Genomic DNA, 23,618 nt, shown 5'->3' with positions numbered 1-23,618 from the left:
ACCCATACACACTCTGATTTTAGGTTCGAATCAATCTATCCAAGTTTTGAAACCCTCCAAAACTCAAAATTCAAAATACAATAGCAAGTGAATAGTGTACAGAAATTTCAGCACAACAGCCCCTTAAATAAGCACAAAAAATGCAATAAAAATATAATACATAAAGAGAAGAAGCTTTTACTGAACATCCTCAAATGATTGGCACACTTGAATACAGCTGGAGAGTGGTTGGTGAGCTGATTGATTGCTTTTTTTCTCTCTTTTTAGGGATTTCTTTCACTTTCATGAATGTGAGCTGAATGCATGAATCTTCATTGATTTTCTACCTTTAGAGAGTATTTATAGCCTCTATTTAGACTTGAGAGTATCTTAATGTCAGTTAAGAGCTGTTGGAGAGTATTTAATGTACATTAAATACATCAAAAATAAACTGAAAACTAGCCATTACGAAGTTCATCTAGAATAGGACGTCCCATAGGATGCCTCACTGGCAATGGGACATCCCATGGGATGCCTTATTTGGTCAGACAGAAAACTGGCTCTCTGTTTTGGTCTCAAGATCTCAGGGGTCCACCCACATGAGTCATCCCACTGTGTGCCACAAACCAAAGCAGCGCGTGCCGGTTACCCAATAAAAGGGGATGACCCAGATGGGTTGTCTCATTTTACTTCAAGCTAGTTTTTCATAGATTTAAGGTTCTAAACTTATCAGAATACTACCAAATGCTCTTAAATAAATTTAAGTCAATTTGACACTTTCAAAAGGCTTCAAAAAAGGCTTCAACTTACAGAAATATCAACTTTGGCGCACTTGATAGAACTTTTCAAACTCAATATTTTGGACTATCTGAAACATCATTAAAATATTCTCCAAGGATAAGAAACTCATTAGTAGTCTCCTCAAATAATTTATGATCATTAAAATTAATTCTTAGAGCAACACACGATCTCTCGGATAAGATGGTAGCAATGCAGAATATGCTTTGTCCGCTGATGTGCCTTCGACTCCTTTGCCTGAGCTATGGCTCCAGTACTGTCGCAATAAAGCAGAACTGGACCATCGATGGAGAGTGTCACTCCAAGCTTGATGATGAATTTCTTCAGCCACATAGCTTTCTTTGCAGTATCAAATATCGTGATATACTCCACTTCGCATACTGAGTCAGCCACAGTATGCTGCTTGAAACTTTTTCAGTAAATAGCTCCATCATTTAGGATTAAGATGTATCCTGATACACTCTTGCTATCATCATGATCTGACTGAAAACTAGATCAGTGTGTCCCACAAGTTTTAAGTTAGATTCTCCATAAACGAGCTACTGATCTTTAGTATTTCTCGAATACTTAAGGATAGTTTTTGCAACTTTTCAATGGTTCTCACTTGGATCTGATTGGTATCTGCTCACTACTCCTAGTGAGTATACCATATCTGGTCTCATATATGTCATGACGTACATTATAGAACCCACTACCGAGGTATATAAGATTCTATTCATACGCTCTCTCTATTAAGGGATTGTCAGACAATCTCTTTTCGAGAGAGAAATTCCATGACCTATCAGAAGATAGCCTTTCTTGAAATTCTCCATGCTGAATCATTTTAGCATGGTATCTATATCTATAGATTGGAAGAGCCCGAGCAACCTCTTAAATCTATCCCTATAGATCTTCTTTCCTAGGATGTAGGCTGCTTCTCCCAAATCCTTCATAGAGAATTGTGACGATAGCCACACTTTTATTTCTTGTAATGTAGAGACATCATTTTTGATTAAGAGAATATCATCTACATACAAAATAAGAAATACAATCACTGAACCATTAGTCCACTTATATATGCAGGATTCCTCTTCGTTCTTAATGAAGCCATACGTTCTGATCATCTTATCAAAATGTATGTTCCAACTCCAAGATACTTGTTTCAATCCATAAATGGATCTCTGAAGCTTGCACATCTTGAACTCATCTGTGGATGTGAATCCTTCAGGTTGTATCATATACACCTCTTCGTTCAGCTCTTCATTTAGGAAAGCTATCTTTATATCCATTTATCAAACTTCATAGTCTAGGTATGCTGCTATCGCAAGCATGATCCGAATGGACTTGAGTATTGCCATAGGAGAGAACATCTTGTCATAGTCAACACCATAATACTGATGAATCCCTTGACAATCAGACAAACTTTATAGGTCTCCACTTTTCCATCTATGCCTCTTTTTTTTTTGAAGACCCACTTACACCCTATGGGTTTTATCTCTTCAGATGGATCAACCAATGTCCATGCATCGTTGATTTTTATGGACTTCATTTTGTATTTCATGGCTTTAAGTCATTTCTTAGAGTTGAACCTCTGCATTGCATCCATGTAGGTGACTGGATCCTCGTTGTTCTCATCGAGCTCAACAGGATCTCCATCCCAGACCAAAAAATTTAAGTATCTGTCTAGCTGGTGCGATACTCTATCAGATCGTCTTAAGATTGTTTCTATATTGGCTCTGGATTTGATCTAATCAAATCTGATTCAGATTCAGTCATCGATATCGGTTCTTCTACTTGTCGAACTTTGTCAAACTCGACTTTAGAGGTACTTATTCCTTCTTTAAGAAACTTTTTTTTCAAAAAGTATGCCTTCCTGTTGACAAATACCTTATGTTCAGCAGGATGGTAGAAGTAATATCTCCTTATTTTCTTGGGGTATCCTATAAAATAATACTAATCAGATCTAGGTTTGAGCTTATCGGTTCGTAATCATTTAACATAAGCCGGACACCCCCAGACCTTAACGTAAGTGAGATTCAGCTTACACCCTGACCATATCTCATAGGGTGTTTTGCTAACTGACTTGCTCAAAATATTATAAAGCACATAACAGGCTGTCTTAAGTATATGTCCCCAAAAAGAGATCGACAGACTTGCAAACCTCATCATAGATCGAACCATATCCAACCAGGTTTGATTCCTCCTTTCTGAGATACCATTATGCTGTGGTGTCCCTGGAGGAGTCTATTGTGAGAGAATCTCATTCTCTCCAAGATATGTCAGAAATTCACTGAAAATGTATTCATCTCCTCGGTAAGATCGAAGAGTTTTAATACTTTTTTCAGTTTATTTCTCTACTTCGTTACGAAATCATTTGAACATTTCAAATGATTCGAACTTGTATTTCATCAAGTAGACATATCCATACCTAGATAGATCATTTATGAATGTAATGAAATAGCTATACCCTCCTCTGGCATTAATATTCATAGGTCTATATATATCACTATGTATTAGACTTAGAACTTTACTAGCTCATTCATCTTTTTCAGTAAATGGTGATTTTGTTATCTTTCTAAAAAGATATGACTCATAGATCAGTAATGATTTACAATCATTGATATTAAGGATACCTTCTTGTGCTAACCTATTTATCCTGCTCTTGTTAATGTGATCGAGCCTGCAATTCCAAAGATAAGCATATGTGACATTATCTAAATTTAGATATTTATTTAGAGTCTACATTACACTTACAGGCTGTGATAAAATATAGATGCCATTTCTTAATTGTCCTCGTATTATTGTAACATCATTCATAATAATATCACAATAATCATTCTTTATTGATAGACTATAACCATCTTTGGCCAAAAAATCAACAGAGATTATATTCATCAAGAAAGATGGACAATAGTGACAATCATTTAAAATGATACTATTAGATTTGAAAATAAGCTCGACGACTCCTAAAACCAAGGTTGGAACTTGGCTTCCATCTCCCATATTTAGGAATCTCTCATCGTTCTCAAATTTTCTACTAACTTGAAGTCCTTGCAATGAATTGCACATGTGAACAGCACTTTCAATATCCAATACTCAGATAGTAGTGTCACATATAGAGAAATTACAAGGTATTATCATATAAGCGCCTTGATCAGCAACTAATTGCTCATTTTTCTTTAGGCTATTTGGGTCATAGTCTGCTTGACTCGGTTCAACCCTAAACTTTTTAGCTAAATTGGGCTCAAGACCAATGTTCAACTTCTGATACTAACTATCGAAGTTGGATCTAATAAGCTCATCACTATCAAACAGTAAGTGGAGTGACAAATTACTAGCCATTTCTGAAATGAAAGAAAAATATAGACCGAATTAGTATATGAATTAATCAAGCGAAAAGACATCGACTTTAGTCTAAAGATTTTCCTATTATTTTATATGCATTGGTAGCCTCTACCTCTAATTTAAGGAATTATCTTAATTTTTTAGCGGGTACTAGAATCCACACAGACTGCATACAAGCTCGAATATGGCTTGGCCAACCCATATGCATCTATGGGTAGGTTCTCAACCAATTATTTCTTCAAATAATTTTTAGTAATTAATTTTGCCCCAAATTTTATTTTAGTAGGTGATGGACCTCCACTGAAAGTTCTAGTTAGGTCCAACCACTAATATGAACCTGCTCGTGATTCTAACTAATGAATAATCAGACCTGAGTATGGCTCGACTAATCCAATCATTTATCAAATAATACAATAGAGTCATCATATGATGAATAATTATTCCATCATTTAGAGAAACACCAGATGGATGGTGCATGCAATGTCAATCAGAAATAATAGACCCATTATCATTTACCTTAATGGGAGGCTATGATCTAGTTATCATCATAATTAGCTCATTTTATGGACCTAATAATTTAAAATTTTGATTAACATAATTTAATAAAATTAAATACATAGACCAGTTAATCTCAATCGTCTCACTGACTTCATCAAGTCATATCAGGGTGGACTAGAAATAAGTCGATCCAACTGACAAGTCAGTAATCCTCTCACTGACTTCATCAAGTCATGATAAGGACTAAGACAAGTCAAACTAGGAGCACCTAAATTAGTTACAACTGATTTCTTAGTTTTCATGGATCAAATTCTAATCATTAAGTGATCTGACCAAAACATGATTTACCATGTTAGTTAGGTAAGTGAGATCGATGGGAGGGATATGCCATTAATTTATCATAGATCCAATCTATGCAAGTAGCTCCCAATTAAAGACCACCGATCAAGACTGTCAAACTTATTTTAGATACCAACTGGTTAATCAGTTTCAACTAGATCAACTTATGGATTTGGGCTTGACCACTGAGCTCAAGATCAAAGTCCATTTGGATCTAATCAAAGATATGGACTCGACCAACTACAACTATTATATCCGCTCTAGAGAAATCTTAATTTAATCTAATTTTTCTTCTTAGTCCATTTAATCTTTGATTCTAATCCTAGGGTCTAACACAATTAGAAGGATCAGATCAAGCTAACCCATAAATTCATCATCCATATTTTATACGAATGATATTAGATCTTTAATTCATAATTCTAGATCTAATATATTCAACTTAATTCTCAATTAAGTTTGAGATTGTGGGTAGAGATTTGATATTTAAAAATAATTTTAAATTTTATAAAATATTTTTATAATTAATTTTTATGCATAATTATTTAGATCTGAAACTTGAATCGACTCATCCCTGGATTGAGCTGACTCATCACAATGGGTCGACTAAGTTTCAAGACTTAGTTGACTCATTGATGATGAATTATAAATCATAATTTAAACCTATTTTATTAAGTCAACTCAACAAAAATTGAGCTGACTAATCAGAATCCTAAGTCGACCCAAATAATACTGAGTCAACTCAATAGACGAACTACAATAATTATATTAATTTTGGATCAAAATAATTCTGTATAAATAGTAATAAAATTAATCATAAATTATTTTAGAACTATTCTAAATATGTTTATGATTCTAGATTTTATTTGCAAAGATTAGATGCAACTATTTTTCATGCAATATATCATATACACAATCCTAAAATTTTACAAAAAAATAAAATTTTCTTTTCACATTTATCTTCATGAGATATAGTCACAATGATATCCCTACATATCACAAGAAGATCCAATTGAATGGAAAAAAGAGAGATCTAATCTTTATTACCTCCTATGATCGGATGGCCTAGTGACAAACCTGATCTAATTACTTCGCTACTCAGATCATCTAACCTAAATAATTTAAATCTAATCTAAATTATTTTAGATCTCATTATTATATTTTGATCATATCAAAATTAGATATAATCATTATAAATAAATTTTACATGTTTCAATTTAAAATCAGATTTTATAAGGATCAGTACAAACTATGACAACCTTTGCACTGTATGGTGTAAAGCTTACAACAGGACAACTTTATACTAGTTTGTGTGAACTGATCTATAACTAATTTCATATCTAAATATCATATATCAGATCTAATCTAAATTAAATTATAGATCTAAATACATATAATATCATGTTATATAGAACCATAGCTCTGATACCACTGTTGGGATGCATAGGGGTTTCATGCATGCATTTCAAATATTTGGAAGTGAAAGAATATTAGATTAAACTATTTAATTTATAAATATATACATAAGATATAATTTTAAAACTCCTATAAATAAATTCATGATATAAATTTACATGCATAAAAATTTAAATTTAAAATAACAAGCATGTGAACAAAAAATAGCATAATGTGATAGATCTAATCTACCACCGTGAGGGTTCTGAACCCAATACTTGAGTGTGGATAGTCGAACTCTATAATCGAGAATATGGATCTAGAAGTCTTCTCTGATCACTCGAAGTCGTACAAGTATCCGACCTCTATGGATGATCCACACGATGCCCTCAGATCGATCAGCCCTCTATGGGAGTGCTAGCTCGCGCAGTCAGTTTCTGATGACGGATCTGATTTGATCTCCTTCTTCGATCATCTCAAATCTTTTTGATATCGAAGATAGATCAAAGGAGGATGCTGGATGGTGAAAAAAATTAGATGAAGACTCTCTTCTTTTGGATTTTTTCCTCACCCAGAAACCTTAGAACGATTCTAGGTCTCTCACTTGAGAGGAGATAGATCTCCTCCTTTACACATGCCAAGAAGGTAGAAACCCACCCCAAATCTCATGCCCCAAAAGAGATATTCGGCCCCTCTTTTTCTTAGCTATCTCACGATGAAAATCCTAGAGCCTTTTATGCTCAAAAAAATCTCATCCTTTTATGTTAACCAGCAACATAGATTAGGCAGGATAAGAGCTAGAGTTTGTTGTAATTCAAACTCTTTTGAATTTTGATTAAACTACAACTTTCTCTCATCCTTATCTGACCAAAAGAGGGGCCGACTAGAGGGTTTTGGGTGTGAAAATCAACTGGAAGCTATTCTTTTTTATTGCACAAAGCAGATACCTTCACAAGGGTCAGTCGGTGGGTAGACAAGGATAAGAAGTTTGATTCAAATTCAAAGTCCCACTTGAACTCAAACCAAACAACCAATATCTATCCAAAGTGGGTGACAAAAAGAGGTGTTAGATTTTGGTTTTCTATGCATAAACTATTTTTGTGCAATGAGGTATGGCGTGAAACTTTCTAGGTGGCGCAAGGGAGAAAAAGTTCCATTCATTTGGGACTCTAGGGTTTAGTCAATTAGATTTCTTTTAAATCCAATCCAATTAGACCCAAATAAAATATAATGAATCTAATCTAATTAGGCTCCCAAAATTTTAATTAAACCTGATCAAATCAGTGAATTAATTGAGCCATGATTCATTAAATCAGGATCAATTCTCCCTTACCAATTAGGTATCTCATAACCTAATCGGACCTGACCTAATTGAATCCAATTCAATTAGACTTGATCCAGACTTTAATGCTTAATCAAATTAAGTTAATTAATGATCTAATTATTAACTAATCTTTCATTAATAATAGAGTCCCAGTCCAGTGAGATTTTTCATCAGAGTCTCCGTCCAGTGGGACTCTTCAGATTAGCCATCTGATCAGGGAGGAACTTCTAATGTGTATGACCCCATAAGTTCGAACCTAAGCTAGTAGCATAGGAACAAATTTTTGTATCAATCGAAGTAACCATCTAACAATGGTACCTGACATTTGAATAGGCTGAATGTATGTAAAGCAACACTCAAGAACTTATTTGGATACAGTTATTGTATAATTCATCCCTTTGACCCTTGATGCTAGGATGACTTAGAGTTTAAACTGTCAACTCTTAATAGTACATCCATTTTATGTCTCAACCTAACAAATCCTATGACTCCTTACAAGGATTGCCCTGATCAAGGTCTTACTAAATTGAAATACAAAGTATTCTCTCCAATCCCTTGGTGTGGTCAATTCCATCTTGACTCATGCACCAACTTTACAAGTACTTAACTATGCCCAAAAATTTTTCGATCCTGAATTAGAAATTCAGGTAGTCTGTTACTAAAGTACAATGAGTTGCTTACAAGTCACCGTGATGATTTCAGATCAGAGAGATACTTATATCCATATCCTTTCTAAATAACTCTTGACAGCAGAGTGCTCTAGAGTTGGTTATATTCAGTGAAATGTACTCTTATATTTCACCTGCATACCGTACCAGCATTTTCACACTCCTTGGTTAAGAAAATAACCAACTTATATGGTGCACAACGATCTACACTTGATATGTCTATCATCCTAGTAATAACATATCATTTGGTCATAAACTCATTTAGAGACTAAATAATAAATTCTTCTTTGTCGATTTAAAATAGTCCTAAGGACTTTTATCATAACACAGAAGTTCGATATAAAAGATGTACAAGCTTATGATGAAAAATATTAAATAAATATTTTATTAATATTTAATTCATATACAATTACATCTATTAGCACAATCATCAATAGACTGACAATTGGCTTTGGAACATATTTTTCAATATTGTGATCTCTATCACAATATCACCAAAACTCCTTTCGATAGGTTAGAATGATTCCAACCTTACCCATCAAGGGTCATCGATCATCAAGATGATGCTCGATGAGTCTCATGATCCATTAGTGACACCTAGCAGTATGTTGTGACAATCTAGCAGAATGAAATATTGAACCTCTAGGTGTAGTTATCATGAAGTTTGATTCTTCTATCGTGAGTTCCAATAAGACGCAGATCAAGGATAACTCATCAAACCCATTTATCTGTCATATATCAGATTTAGTCGACTCGAGTCCATATGAAATCTTATGAAAACTTCTTTCCATCATTCACCTACCATAGTTATGAATTTTAGGACTCGATCTCATGAACTACATAGAACCTCTCCCTATTTATCAGGATCGACTGATCCCATCTAGGTACACATCCTATTCCTACAATGGATCTACTGTAACCAACATATACCACAAAGTTTCAAATGGCTAGGTAACCAAGTAATTATGCAGTTAAGCTACAGTAGCCTCACTGTGAATAGTCGAGGCACTGCAGATCAAAGAATTATTTACACCACTATAATTTTGAGAAAATCACTAATGAGTGGGTAGCCATCCTAGTGACTTCTTGTGTTGATCACGCTCAGTACCTTTGATCTCTATCAAATATCTATACTCTCACTCCAGTATCTCCACACTATCGACTTAAAACTCGTCTATCCATGGAGGAAAGCAATCCATGCATTGATCTATCCGGATCAATCACCATCTCTATGACGATCTATTGATCGGAAGCATTTAGGAATTAACCACTAATAATACATGCCTCATATTTTCAACTCTTGAGAATATGTGTCATCATCCGGTACTTCTTCGAATGATTTATGGATATAATTTAAACACAATATGAATAAAAAAATAATCTAACTTTTATTTATTTTAAAATATTAATTACAAAGTTATGCCCCTAGAATGTGTATATATTTCAGCCAATCTAACTTCTAGGGCATACATCTAACAAACTCCTACTTGACCTAAAGTCAATTGGCCATAAGCCTAAACCCCATCTTCTCAAAGTGAGCTTCAGTCTTTTGTTGACTCAGTGGCTTAGTCAGTGGGTTAGCCACATTCTCTATGATGTCGACTCTCTGTACCTCGATGAACTTCTTTTCAAGGTATTCACGAATGAGGTGGAATCGTCACTCGATATGCTTGAATTTTGGATGAGACCTTGGTTGCTTAGCGAGTGCTATGGCATCATTATTATCATAGAAGAGTAGAATGGCATCTGATGACATCACATCTAGCTCCATAATAAACTTCTTGAATTAGAATCCTTCCTTAGCAACCTCCGATGTGGCGATGTACTCTGCATCCATGATGGAATCTGCAATAATCAGTTGCTTGAAACTTTTTCAGCTAACCGCACCACCATTACATAAAAACATAAAACCTGATGTTGACTTTCTATCAACAATATTAGATATAAAGTCTGAGTCTGTATATCCCTATATCCGTAAGTCTCCTCTTTTAAAGACCAAGAGGAGATATTTAGTCTTTTTCAAGTACTTAAGAATATTCTTCACAATAATCCAGTGCTCCTCAGCTGGATTTGACTGATATCTATTTGTGACGCTCATAACAAGAGCAAATCAGGTTAGGTATATAGCATAATTTATATGGGGCTCTATATAGCAGAAGCATAAGAGATCTTACTCATACGCTGAATCTCCTCAGATGTGCTAAGGTATATCTTCTTAGAGAGATGAACTCCATGCCTGAAGGACAATAGATCTTTTTTGGAGTTTTCTATGTTGAATTACTTCAGTACTTTTTCTATATATATTTGCTGTAAAAGATCAAGCATCCTTTTAGATCTATCTCTATAGATATTTATTCCTAGAATATAGGATGCTTCTCTAAGATCTTTTATGAAAAATTCTATAGACAACTAAATTTTTACAGAAATCATCATGAGAATATCATTTCCAATTAGGAGGATGTCATCCTCATACAATATGAGGAATATGGCAGTCCTCCTACTGACCTTCTTGAACACGCACAGTTCCTATTCATTCTTGATGAAATCAAATAATTTGATCGCATCATTGAATCGAGTATTCCAACTCTGAGATGCTTGCACTACAAGAAAATAATATTTTTATGAAGAAATTAATTATGACGTAAATATTTTTATCGCCACTACTTGTATGTATGATAAAAAAAATTGATCATAAATAACAAAATATTTATGATGAAAATAATTTTTCATCGCAAATAGTTGCCTATCAGTGATGAAAAAATTATTTCATTGTAAATATATATTATTTGTGATGAATATTTTCATCATAAATAATATATCATTTATTTTATGTTAAATTTTTAAATATCCATGATGCAAATATTTTTATCATAAGTAATTTAAGTATTTATGATGAAAATATTTTTTCATCAAAAATAAGATTATTTTCAATGCAAATATTATCATCACCAATATTTAAAAAAAAATAAAAAATTTTAAAAATTTAAAAATTATAAGTTATCTATGATAAAAATATTTCATCATAAATAATTAAGTATTTGAGATGAAAAATAATTTTTATCATAAATTCTTAATTATTTATGATGAAAATATTTTCATGATAAATAGTTAAAAAAATTAAAAATTACTCATTATTTATGATAAATTTTTTTTACCATAAATAAAAACTTTTTATAATGAAAAAATATTCATCATAAATATTTGATTATTTATGATAAAAATATTTTCATCGCTAATGATTAAAAAAAATTAAAAATTTTAAAAAAATCAAAAATTACTCATTATTTATGATAAAAATTTTTCATCAGAAATAAATAGTTTTTATGATAAAAAAATATTCATCATAAATACTTAATTATTTATAATAAAAATATTTTCATCACCAATAGTTAAAAAATAAAAATTTTAAAAAAATAAAAACTACTTATTTATTTATGATAAATTTTTTTTATCATAAATAAATAATTTTTATGATAAAAAAAATATTCATCATAAATATTTAATTATTTATGATGTAAATATTTTCATCATCAATATTTAAAAAAATTAAATATTTAAAAAAAATCAAAAATTTCTCATTATTTATGATAAAAATTTTTCATCATAAAATAAATTTTTTTATAATAAAAAATTTATTTATTATAAATAATTGATTATTTATGATGAAAATATTTTCATTATCTATAGTTAAAAAAATTAAAAATTTTAAAAAAATTAAAAATTACTCATTATTTACAATAAAATTTTTTTATCATAAATAAATAGTTTTTATAATAAAAAAATATTCACTATAAATACTTAATTATTTATAATAAAAATATTTTCATCATCAATATTTAAAAAAATTAGTAATTTAAAAATATCAAAAGTTGCTTACTATTTGTGATAAAAATTTTTCATCATAAATAATCGAGTATTTATGATAAAAATTTTATTTTCATCGTAAATATTTTTATTTTTGATAAAAATATTTTCATCGTCAATATGTAAAAAAATTAAAAATTTAAAAAAATTATAAAATTTAAATTCTTGATTTTGTATAAGGTAACTGCATCTATTTTTTGTAGTAGCTGTATATATCTTTTGTCCTTTTACATGATAAAAAAGCAAATATAAGTTATGATCCAGATCAAACTTTTTGTATAAAAAAAATTATATAAAAGTCTATCTCTAATTAAGTCCATCTTTAGTCTAACCATAGGTCTAACCCAATTAATGGATCTAATTTCCACTAACCCATTAACCCAATGTGTTATGGTTTGTGTCTTAGGTTCTTCAATTCACAATCCTAGAACCTAATCAAACAACTTCTTGATTCTTAATTAAGTTTTGGGCTGAGGGTTGGGTTCGACTTTTCAAAAATAATTTTTATATTTGTAAAATAATTTTATAATATAATTCTACCAATCATATTATATATTTGATTCATAATCAAGATGCAAATAAAATAAACATGAAATTACTTTAGATCTAATCTAAACAGGTTCATGTAATTGAAATAATTTTAATTTTAAATAATTTCTTTGCACAAAAAATATTAATAAAAAGATTTTATTTTAGATTTAAATATTTTTTAAATTTAATAAATCATAAATTTAATCTAGATCATATCTAACAAATTTATGATTAAAGATAGATCTACACGAACTAGGACAACCATTGCACTGTAAGGGGTAAACTTTACAGCAGGATAACCTTGCAGTTCATGATTGATCTAAAATTTTAATTTTAGATTTAATAATTAGATTATAAATTAGATTAGATCTAAGAGATAATCTAAGCATATATAAATAATTATGTAATAAACAACCTTAGGCTCTGATACCAATTGAAGGAACCAAATCTAGGATTTCAGGGTTAGATTTTGAAACTTTTTCAAGATAAGGCAGCGGATAACTAAAATAAATTAAAATTTATTTTTTAAAATCAGAAAATCTCTAGATCTAAAATTTTATTACATGATTATTACATAGTATTAAATCAAAAACTAAAATATATAAAGCATGAACTACATGTTGATCATATCAACATGTTTCTATACTACATCTAATGTATGTATTAAACAATAGATCAGATCTATTACCTTGCAAGTTAGACATTCTAACCTTACTGATCTAAGCTTGAGGATGATGTTACAAATCGCATATGCATTCGGTCTCTAGGAGTCATCCACACGAGCCCATGAATCTCGACCAGAAGTCCTGCTCCAGGAAATCAGCACAGTATGCTAGTACTGCGCTGATCCTTCTTCGATGGTTGATCAGGTACCTCCTTCTTCTTGATTTAGACTTTTCCAAAGATAAGAAGTAGGAGGAGGAGTTTCAAATCTGAGATGCTCTCAGAAAACTCAAGATGGAGGAAGAAAAGAGATGAAACTAACAACCCTAGAAGAAGACCCTCTTCTTTTTTTATTTACTCTCTCCTAGACACCCTATCTTGTGTCTATTATATCTCCATGACCCAAAGGTCTTTCTCTCTAATTTTTGGATTCCCCAAAGGCCTCTCAAATCTCTATATTTTTCAAAAATTTCATGAAAAAACTTATTTTATAGAGAGAGATATGATAGAGTCCTTGTCTAGGTCAAAAACCTAGTCAAGGCTTATCCAAACATGGCAAGATAAGGGGCGCCCAACTCTTGGGTGCCTCCTCCTTATTTTTGTGCATGGACCACCAGCAAAGGGTGTGCAATATGTTCTCTAAAATTCATAAAAATTTCAAAAAAAATTTGGATAAATTCGGTGCAAAAAAGAAAGAGTTTTGGATTTCTAAAACTCTACCTCATAGAATTTGAAATCCAAGCTTATTCCTACTTTGATTTGATCCACAACCACTTTTCATGTATGAAAGAAGAGAGAAAATCTTTTGGACGTGGGAAAGACCTAGGAGAGGGCTTTTGTCGCACAAAATAAGAGATTGGTGTGGAATAAGAGAGAGGGCGTGGGGGGGGCTTATGTGGTGCAAGGTGGAATCCTAATCTTACTAGGATTCTATCTTATGCCTTATTTTAATTTGGTTTCTCAAACCAAATCAAACCAAAATTAGATCAACCTAATTAAAATAGGTCTTAACCCAATTAAGAACCTAATTTAATCATATTAAATTAGATTTAAATCTGATTTAATTTTTTTAATCAAATTAAAAATTAAGTTGACCCAAGTCCTAATTGAACTAGGACTAATTTTTTTCTTGCACTTGGCTTATCCAATAAATCAATTGGACTTGATCCAATCAAGTTCAAACTAAATCTAATTAAATTATATTCAATTAGACTTAATCTCAGCCCATTGGCTTAATCAAATTAAGTTAATTAGCAATCGAATTGCTAATCGATCCTCCTGCAACACTTTCACTAGGTTAAATGTCAATCATATTGATCATTTAACCCTAGAATGATTTTTAATCGTTGATCAACCATCCGATCAGATCATGAACTCTAATGTGTGTGACCTCATAGGTCCGAACCTAAGCCGGTAGCACAGGAATAAATTTTTGTATCAATCAAAGTGACCATCTAGCAATGGTACCAGATGATCAGATAGGTCGAATGTGTAGAACAACATCCTTAGAACCCATATGGATGTAGTTTCCATATAATTCATCCCCTTGACCAAAATGATCATAGGACACCTCAGAGTTCAACTGTCAACTATGATCAGGTTGTCCACATTATATTTTAAAATATCAAATCTATCTGATGAATTATCCTGGCCAAGTAAGGTTTTGCTAAATTGAAATACAGTGACTCATTCTTCTCCAACTCTTGGAGTGGTCAATCCCATCTTGATCACACTTTGATTTCACAAGTACTTGACTATGTCCAAAAGTCTTTCATCACTGAATTAGAAATTCAGTTAGTCCAGTATCAAAGCACAGTGAGTTGCTTGTAAGTCACTGAGGTAATCTCAGGTCTAAGGGACACTTATACTTATATCCCATCAGAGACATTCTTGATAGCAGAATGCTCTGGAGTTGGTCACGTTCAATGATAATGTACCCTTACATCTCACCTGTATGCCATATTAGTGTCTCCACACTCCTTGATTAAGAAGACAACCAACCCATATGGCCTACAGCGACCTATGCTCGATAGAAGCTGTCATCCTTATTAACAGCCTATCATTTGGTCGTGAATAGTTTTAAAGACTAATCGATAAATTTTCTCTTTATCGAATCTGAATAGTCCTAAGGACTTCATCATAATAGCGGAGTTCATTAGAAGATAAAAGCTTCTGATGAAAATATCAAATATATTTTATTTATTAACAAATTAATTATCATACTTGGTTGCTCAACCGTCAACAGCTTGACGATTGGCTTTTGGGACATATTTTTCAACAACTCCCACTTGTCCTAAAGCTACTCGGCATAGTATCTAATACCCATCTTCGACTTGTGGTTGTCGAACTCCTTTATCGTCAGGGCTTTAGTAAAGTGGTCAGTCAGGTTCTCCTTTCTGTCGATCTTCTGAAGGTCGATGTCACCTCGATCCACGATCTCCTAGACCAGATGAAAGCGGTACAAAATATGCTTCATCCGTTGGTGTGCTTTGGGTTCCTTCACTTGAGCTATGGCACCAGTGCTGTCGCAGTAGAGCAGGATCGAACCATTGAGGGAGGGTGCTACTCCTAGCTCAATGATGAATTTTTCCAGTCACATAGCTTCCTTCACGGCATCCGATACTGTGATGTACTCAACTTCACAAACAGAGTCTATCACAGTATGCTGCTTGGAACTCTTTCAGTAGATAGCTCCACCATTCAGAGTAAAGATATAACCTGACACGCTTCTGCTATCATCATGGTCAGATTGAAAGCTGGAGTCTGTGAACCCCACAAGTTTCAGATCTGACTCGTCATAAACCAACCATTGGTCCTTAATATTTCTCAAATACTTAAGGATGGCTTTAACCACTTTCCAGTAGTTTTCTTCAGGATCAGATTGGTATCTACTCACTACTCCTAATGAGTATGCCACATCTGATCTTGTACATGTCATGGCATACATGATAGATCTCACAGTCGAAGCATATGAGACTCTACTCATGCGCTCTCTCTCTTCAGGAGTTATCGGACAATCTTTCTTAAAGAGAAAAATTTCATGGCCTATCGGTAGATAGCCCTTCTTGAAATTCTCCATGCTGAACCTCTTCAGCACAGTGTTTATGTACGTGGATTGGGATAACCCAAGCATCTTTTTAGATCTATCCCTATAGATCTTCATCCCTAGGATGTAGGATGCTTCACCCAAGTCCTTCATGAAGAACTGTGATGACAACCAAACTTTTATTTTCTATAGTGCGGGGATGTCATTTTCGATTAAGAGAATATCATTCACGTACAAGACAAGGAATACTACAACTGGACCATTTGCCTATTTATAGATGCAGGGCTCTTCTCCATTCTTAACGAAGCCATACGATTTGATCACCTTATCAAAATGCATGTTCCAACTCTGAGAAGCTTGCTTCAATCCATAAATGGATCTCTGAAGCTTGCACACCTTGGACTCATCTGTGGATGTAAACCCCTCAGGTTGTATCATATACACCTCTTCGATCAGCTCTCCATTCAAGAAAGCTGTCTTTACATCCATTTGCCAGATCTCATAATCCAGATGGGCAGGTATTGCAAGTATTATCCAAATAGATTTGAGCATTGCCACAGGAGAAAATATCTCATCATAGTCAATACCATAACGTTGACGATACCCCTTGGCAACCAGACGGGATTTATAGGTCTCCACCTTTTCGTTTGTGCCTCTTTTCCTTTTGAACACCCATTTATACCCAATGGGTTTAACCCCTTCAGGTGGGTCAACCAATGTCCATACATCGTTGACCTTCATGGATTCTATTTCAGATTTCATGGCTTCAAGCCATTTCTCAGAATCAGATCTTTGTATTGTATCCATATAGGTGATCGGATCCTCATCATTCTCATCGAGTTCGATGGGATCATCGTCTCGGATCAAAAAACTATAGTATCTATCCGACTGATGCGGTACTCTACCAGATCGTCTTAATGGTGTAGGTACATTGGGCTCCAGATCTGATCTAATCAAATCCGACTCAGGTTCAGCTATTGGTATCGGTCCTTCTACCTGTTGAACTTCATCAAGTTCAACCTTAGAGGCAACGGTTCCTTCATCAAGGAACTCCTTTTTTAAAAAGATTGCCTTAAGACTGACGAACATCTTTTGTTCATCAGCATGGTAGAAAAAATATTCTTTGATCTCTTTGGGATACTCGATGAATGTGTATTTGTCAGACCTAGGTCCAAATTTGTCTGTGACTAATCGTTTGACATAGGCTGGGCACCCCCAGACCCTAAGGTGTGAAAGTGCTGGCTTACACCTTGTCCATATCTCATATGGAGTCTTAATTATAGACGTACTTGGAATCCTATTTAATAGATAATAGGCTGATTCGAATGCATATCCCCAGAAGGATATCGATAAGCTGGCAAAATCCATCATAGATCGGACCATGTCTAACAGAGTCTGATTTCTCCTTTCAGACACACCATTAGGCTGTGGTGTTCCTGGCGGAGTCCATTAAGAGAGAATCCCATTCTCTCCTAGATATATGAGAAACTCACTAGAAAGATATTTTCTTTCTTGATCAGATCAAAGAGTTTTAATACTCTTTCCAGTTTATTTTTCTACTTCACTTCGAAATCGTTTGAACATTTCAAATGAATCCGACTTGTGTTTCATCAAATAGACATATCCATATCTAGATAGATCATCTGTGAATGTTATGAAGTAGAAATATCCACCTTTAGCACTTGTGCTCATGGGCCCGCATACATCAGTATGTACTAGGCCCAAGAGCTCAATAGCTCTCTCACCTTTTCCAGTAAAAGGTGATTTGGTCATTTTATCAAGAAGACAGGACTCACAAGTTGGAAGTGATTCACAATCACTGACTTCGAAGATTTCCTCTTGAGTCAACCTATTTATTTTGTTCTTGTTTATATGACCTAGCCTATAGTACCATAAGTAGATATCTGACACACTATCTAATCTAGGGTGCTTGCCAGTAGAATAGACACTTATCGGGCTTGATCTTTCTGGTCTGGCCTTGCACTGATGTCCCAGCTTGAACTTGCACCTTCTTCACTTTCTTCTTCTTGTTCTTCTTCTCCTTTTTAAAGGGTCGAGAACCAGAAGATGAACCCCCCACTAAGTTCACCGACTCCTTGTGGAGTTGGTGATCCTTCTCAAAGTTTTGAAGCAACCCCAGTAACCCATGGTAGTTCATTTCAGACTTTGTCATTCTATAATGAGTGAGGAATGGAAGATAAGACTTGGACAACGAGTTCAGTATTGCATCTTTCTCAAGCTACTCATGCAAGAAAAGTCGAGCTTGCTCAATCATTCCATCAGCTCGATCATGTACAATACATGATCAGTGATAGAGGCACCATCCCGTATTTTGGCATTGAAGATGGCACAACTAGTCTTGTGCCTCTCCACATCATCGGGTGTGCCAAAGGCATCCTCCAACACTTGAAGCATGTCCTTTTGTTGAGCCATCTTGAATCTACGACTGAACTCGTCGCTCATGGCAGCCAGCATGATACAGCGCACCATGGTTTGATCACTGAGCTGCTTCTGATAAGTGTCTCTGACTGTTCTACGTGCATTGACAGCTGGCTCCTCAGGTGCAGGATCTATTATCACATATAGGATCCATTCATGCTCCAAGACTATCTTCAACTTTTGGTACCAACTATCGAAGTTGGGTCCCACCAACTTATCATTATCCAACAATGATCGGAGCGATAGGAAAGTGGCCATATCTGCATAAAAGAAAACCATAATCTAATTAGTAATTGATTTATTAAACCTAAAGATTTAGACTTAAATCAAAAGGTTGCTCCCACTATTTTATTCAAATTGGTAGCCTCTACCTCCAATTCGAAGAATTACCCTAATTCCTTAGTGGGTACTAGAATCCACTTAGACTGCACACAAGCCCAACTTTGGTTGGCCAACCCATGTACATCTAAGGATAAGTTCATAACCAATTGTTTCTCTAAATAATTTTTAATAATTTTAATTTTGCCCTAAAAACCTAATCAGTAGGCTTTGGCCTCCACTGTAAGGATCCGGTTAGGTCCAACCATTAACATGACCATACTCGGTGCATCTAACCAATGAATGATTAAGCTCAACTTTGGTTGGCTCACCTAACCACCATTAGAGAGACACTTCCAAGTCGTCACATGATAAGTGATAATTCCATTAGTCAACAAGCATCAGATCTTTGGATCTGCAATGATTATTGAGTTCATGGACTCGTTATCAAACACCTTAATGAAAGGCTATGACTCAATTATCTCCATAACTTTATCATTTTAAGGACCTAATAATTTTAGAAGATTTAAATGATTTAGAGGATGAGATCAGATGAACCAACTTATCATGATCCTCCCACTGACTTCACCAAGTCAGCTTAAGGGAGACCATTAAAAGGGCTGGTCTAGGAGCACCTAAATCAGTCACATTGATTTACCTAGCTGACATGGGTCAGCTCGAATAGTCAAGTGATCTGATCAAAACATAATTTCATCAAGAGGTCAGGTAAGTCGATCAGTGGGAGGGTAGGTCAAAGCTTGCCTTAGACACCATCAAAAATGGCTAGGTAAGCAGGCTCCCAATTAAAAACCATCGGTCTGGTTTATCTTAGACACCAATTGATTTAATTAGTTTCGATTAGATTAACCTAACAGTTCATGCTAGACCGTTTAGCTAAGAATCAAGTCCATTTGGTTCTCGTTAAAGATATGGACTTGACCAACTACAACTATTGTAATTGATCTAGAGAATCCTTGACCTAATCTAAGACAACAATTGATTAGATTTAGTCAATTCTAATTAAGTCCATCTTTAATCTAACAATAGGTCTAACCCAATTAATGGATCTAATTCTCACTAACCCATTAACCTAATGTGTTATGGTTTATGTCTTAGTTCTTCAATTCACAATCCTAGAACCTAATCAAACAACTTCTTAATTCTTAATTAAGTTTTGGGTAGAGGGTTGGGTTCGGCTTTTCGAAAATAATTTTTATATTTATAAAATAATTTTATAATATAATTCTACCAACTATATTGCATGTTTGATTCATAATCAAGATGCAAATAAAATAAACATGAAACTACTTTAGATCTAATCTAAACAGATTCATGTAATTGAAATAACTTCAACTTTAAATAATTTTTTTGCACAAAAATTATTAACAAAAAGATTTTATTTTAGATTTAAATATTTTTTAAATCTAATAAATCATAAATTTAATCTAGATCATATCCAATAAATTTATGATTAAAGATAGATCTACACGAACTAGGACAACTTTTGTACTGTAAGGGGTAAACCTTACAGCAGGACAACCTTGCAGTTCGTAATTAATCTAAAATTTTAATTTTAAATTTAATAATTAGATTATAAATTAAATCTAATCTAAAAGATAATCTAAGCATGTATAAATAATCATGTAATAAAGAACCTTAGGCTTTGATACCAATTGAAGGAACCAGATCTAGGGTTTCAGGGTTAGATCTTGAAATTTTTTCAAGATCAAGCAGCGGATGACTAAAATAAATCAAAATTTATTTTTTAAAATTAAAAAATTTTTAGATCTAAAATCTTATTACATGATTATTATATAGTATTAAATTAAAAATTAAAATATATAGAGCATGAACTACATGTTGATCATATCAACATGTTTCTATACTACATCTAATGTATGTATTAAACAATAGATCAGATCTATTACCTTGCAAGTTAGACGTTCTAACCTTGCTGATCTGGGTTTGAGGATGATGTTGCAAACTGCACATATGTTCAATCTCTAGGAGTCATCCATACATGCCTACGAATCTCGATCAGAAGTTCTGCTCCAGGAAATCAGCATAATATGCTAGTACTGCGCTGATCCTTCTTCGATGGTTGATCAGATACCTTCTTCTTCTTGATTTGGACTCTTCTAAAGATGAGAAGTAGGAGGATGAGTTTCAGATTTGAGACGCTCTTAGAAAACTCAAGATGGAGGAAGGGAAGAGATGAAACTAACAACCCTAGAAGAAGACCCTCTTCTTCTTCTCTTTACTCTCTTCTAGACATCCTATCTTGTGTCTATTATATCTCTATGACCCAAAGGTCTTTCTCTCTAATTTTTGGATTTCCTAGAGGTCTCTCAAATCTTTGTGTTCTTCAAAAATTTCATAAAGAAACTCATTTTATAGAGAGAGATATGATAGAGTCCTTATGTAGGTCAAATACCTAGTCAAGGCTTATCCAAACATGGCAAGATAAGGGGCGCCCAACTCTTGGGTGCCTCCTCCTTATTTTCATACATGGACCATCAGTAAAAGGTGCACAATGTGTGCCCTAAAAGCCACAAAAATCTCAAAAAAATTTGAGTAAATTCAGTGCAAAAAGGAAAGAGTTTTGGATTTCTAAAACTCTATCTCATAGAATTTGAAATCCAAGCTTATTCCTACTTTGATTTGATCCACAACCACTTTCATGTATGAAAGAAGTGAGAAAACCTTTTGGATGTGGAAAAGACCTGGGAGAGGGCTTTTTTCACACAAAATAAGAGGGGATTGGTGTGGAATAAAGGAGAGGACGTGGGGGGGCTTATGTGGTGCAAGGTGGAATCCTAGTCTTACTTGGATTCTATCTTATGACTTGTTTTAATTTGGTTTCTCAAACCAAATCAAAATAAAATTAGATCAATTTAATTAAAATAGGTCTTAACCCAATTAAAAATCTAATTTAATCAAATTAAATTAAATTTAAATCTGATTTAATTTTTAATCAAATTAGAAATTAGGTTAATCCAAGTCCTAATTGAACTAGGACTAGTTTTTTCTTGCACTTGGCTTATCCAATAAACCAATTAGACTTGATCCAATCAAGTCTAAACTAAATTTAATTATATTATATTCAATTAGACTTAATCTCAGTCCATTGGCTTAATCAAATTAAGCCAATTAGTAATCAAATTGCTAATCGATCCTCCTGCAACACTTTCACTAGGTTAAATGTCAATCATATTGATCATTTAACCCTAGAACGATTATTAATCGTTGATCAACCATCCGATCGGATCATGAACTCTAATGTATGTGACCTCATAGGTTCAAAACTAAGTCGATAGCATAGGAATAAATTTTTGTACCAATCGAAGTGACCATCTAGCAATGGTACCTGACGATCGGATAGATCAAATGTGTAGAACAACATCCTTAGAACCCATGCGGATGTAGTTTTCATATAATTCATCTCCTTGACCAAAATGATCATAGGATACCTTAAAGTTCAACTGTCAACTCTGATCAGGTTGTCCACATTGTATTTCAAAATATCAAATCCATCTGATGGATTATCCTGGCTAAGATTTTGCTAAATTGAAATACAATGACTCATTCTTCTCCAACTCTTGGAGTGGTCAATCCCATCTCGATCACACTCTGACTTTGCAAGTACTTGACTATGTCCAGAAGTCTTCCGTCACTGAATTAGAAATTAGTTAGTCCAGTACCAAAGCACAGTGAGTTGCTTGCAAGTCACTAAGGTGATCTCAGGTCTAAGGACACTTATACCTATATCCCATCAGAGACATTCTCGACAGCAAAATACTCTGGAGTTGGTCATGTTCCATGATGATGTACCCTTACATCTCACCTATATACCATACCAGTATCTCCACACTCCTTGGTTAAGAGGACAACCAATCCATATGGCTTACAGTGACCTATGCTCGATAGAAGTTGTTGTCCTTATTAACAGCCTATCATTTGATCGTGAATAGTTTTAAGGACTAATCGATAAATCTTCTCTTTATCGAATATGAATAGTCCTAAGGACTTCATCATAACCACGGAGTTCATTAGAAAATAAAAGCTTATGATGAAAATGCCAAATCTATTTTATTTATTAATAAATCAATTATTATACTTGGTTGCTCAACCGTCAACAGCTTGACGATTCACTTTTGGGACATATTTTTCAACAAAAATCATATAGTTAAGCAGCATATTTTAGCATGGCTCCACGATCTCGAAAGGTACCATACTTTTTGTATTGATTGATGCTGAAATATATCTCTGTAGGAGTTTCAATCATGAGAAGATAAATAATATGAGCACTTATCTTCCTAGTAATATAAAGTATAAATATGAGCTTGTGCTTTATAACACAACTTGCACTACCCGCAGGTCTGCTTTGATTTTGGTTAATTGCTAGATCTTTGATGCTTACTAATTTCTCTTGAGT

This window comes from Elaeis guineensis, chromosome 5, assembly GCF_000442705.2.
Source record: "Elaeis guineensis isolate ETL-2024a chromosome 5, EG11, whole genome shotgun sequence".
Taxonomy (NCBI): Eukaryota; Viridiplantae; Streptophyta; class Magnoliopsida; order Arecales; family Arecaceae; genus Elaeis; species Elaeis guineensis.
Note: the sequence above shows the minus strand (reverse complement) of the source record.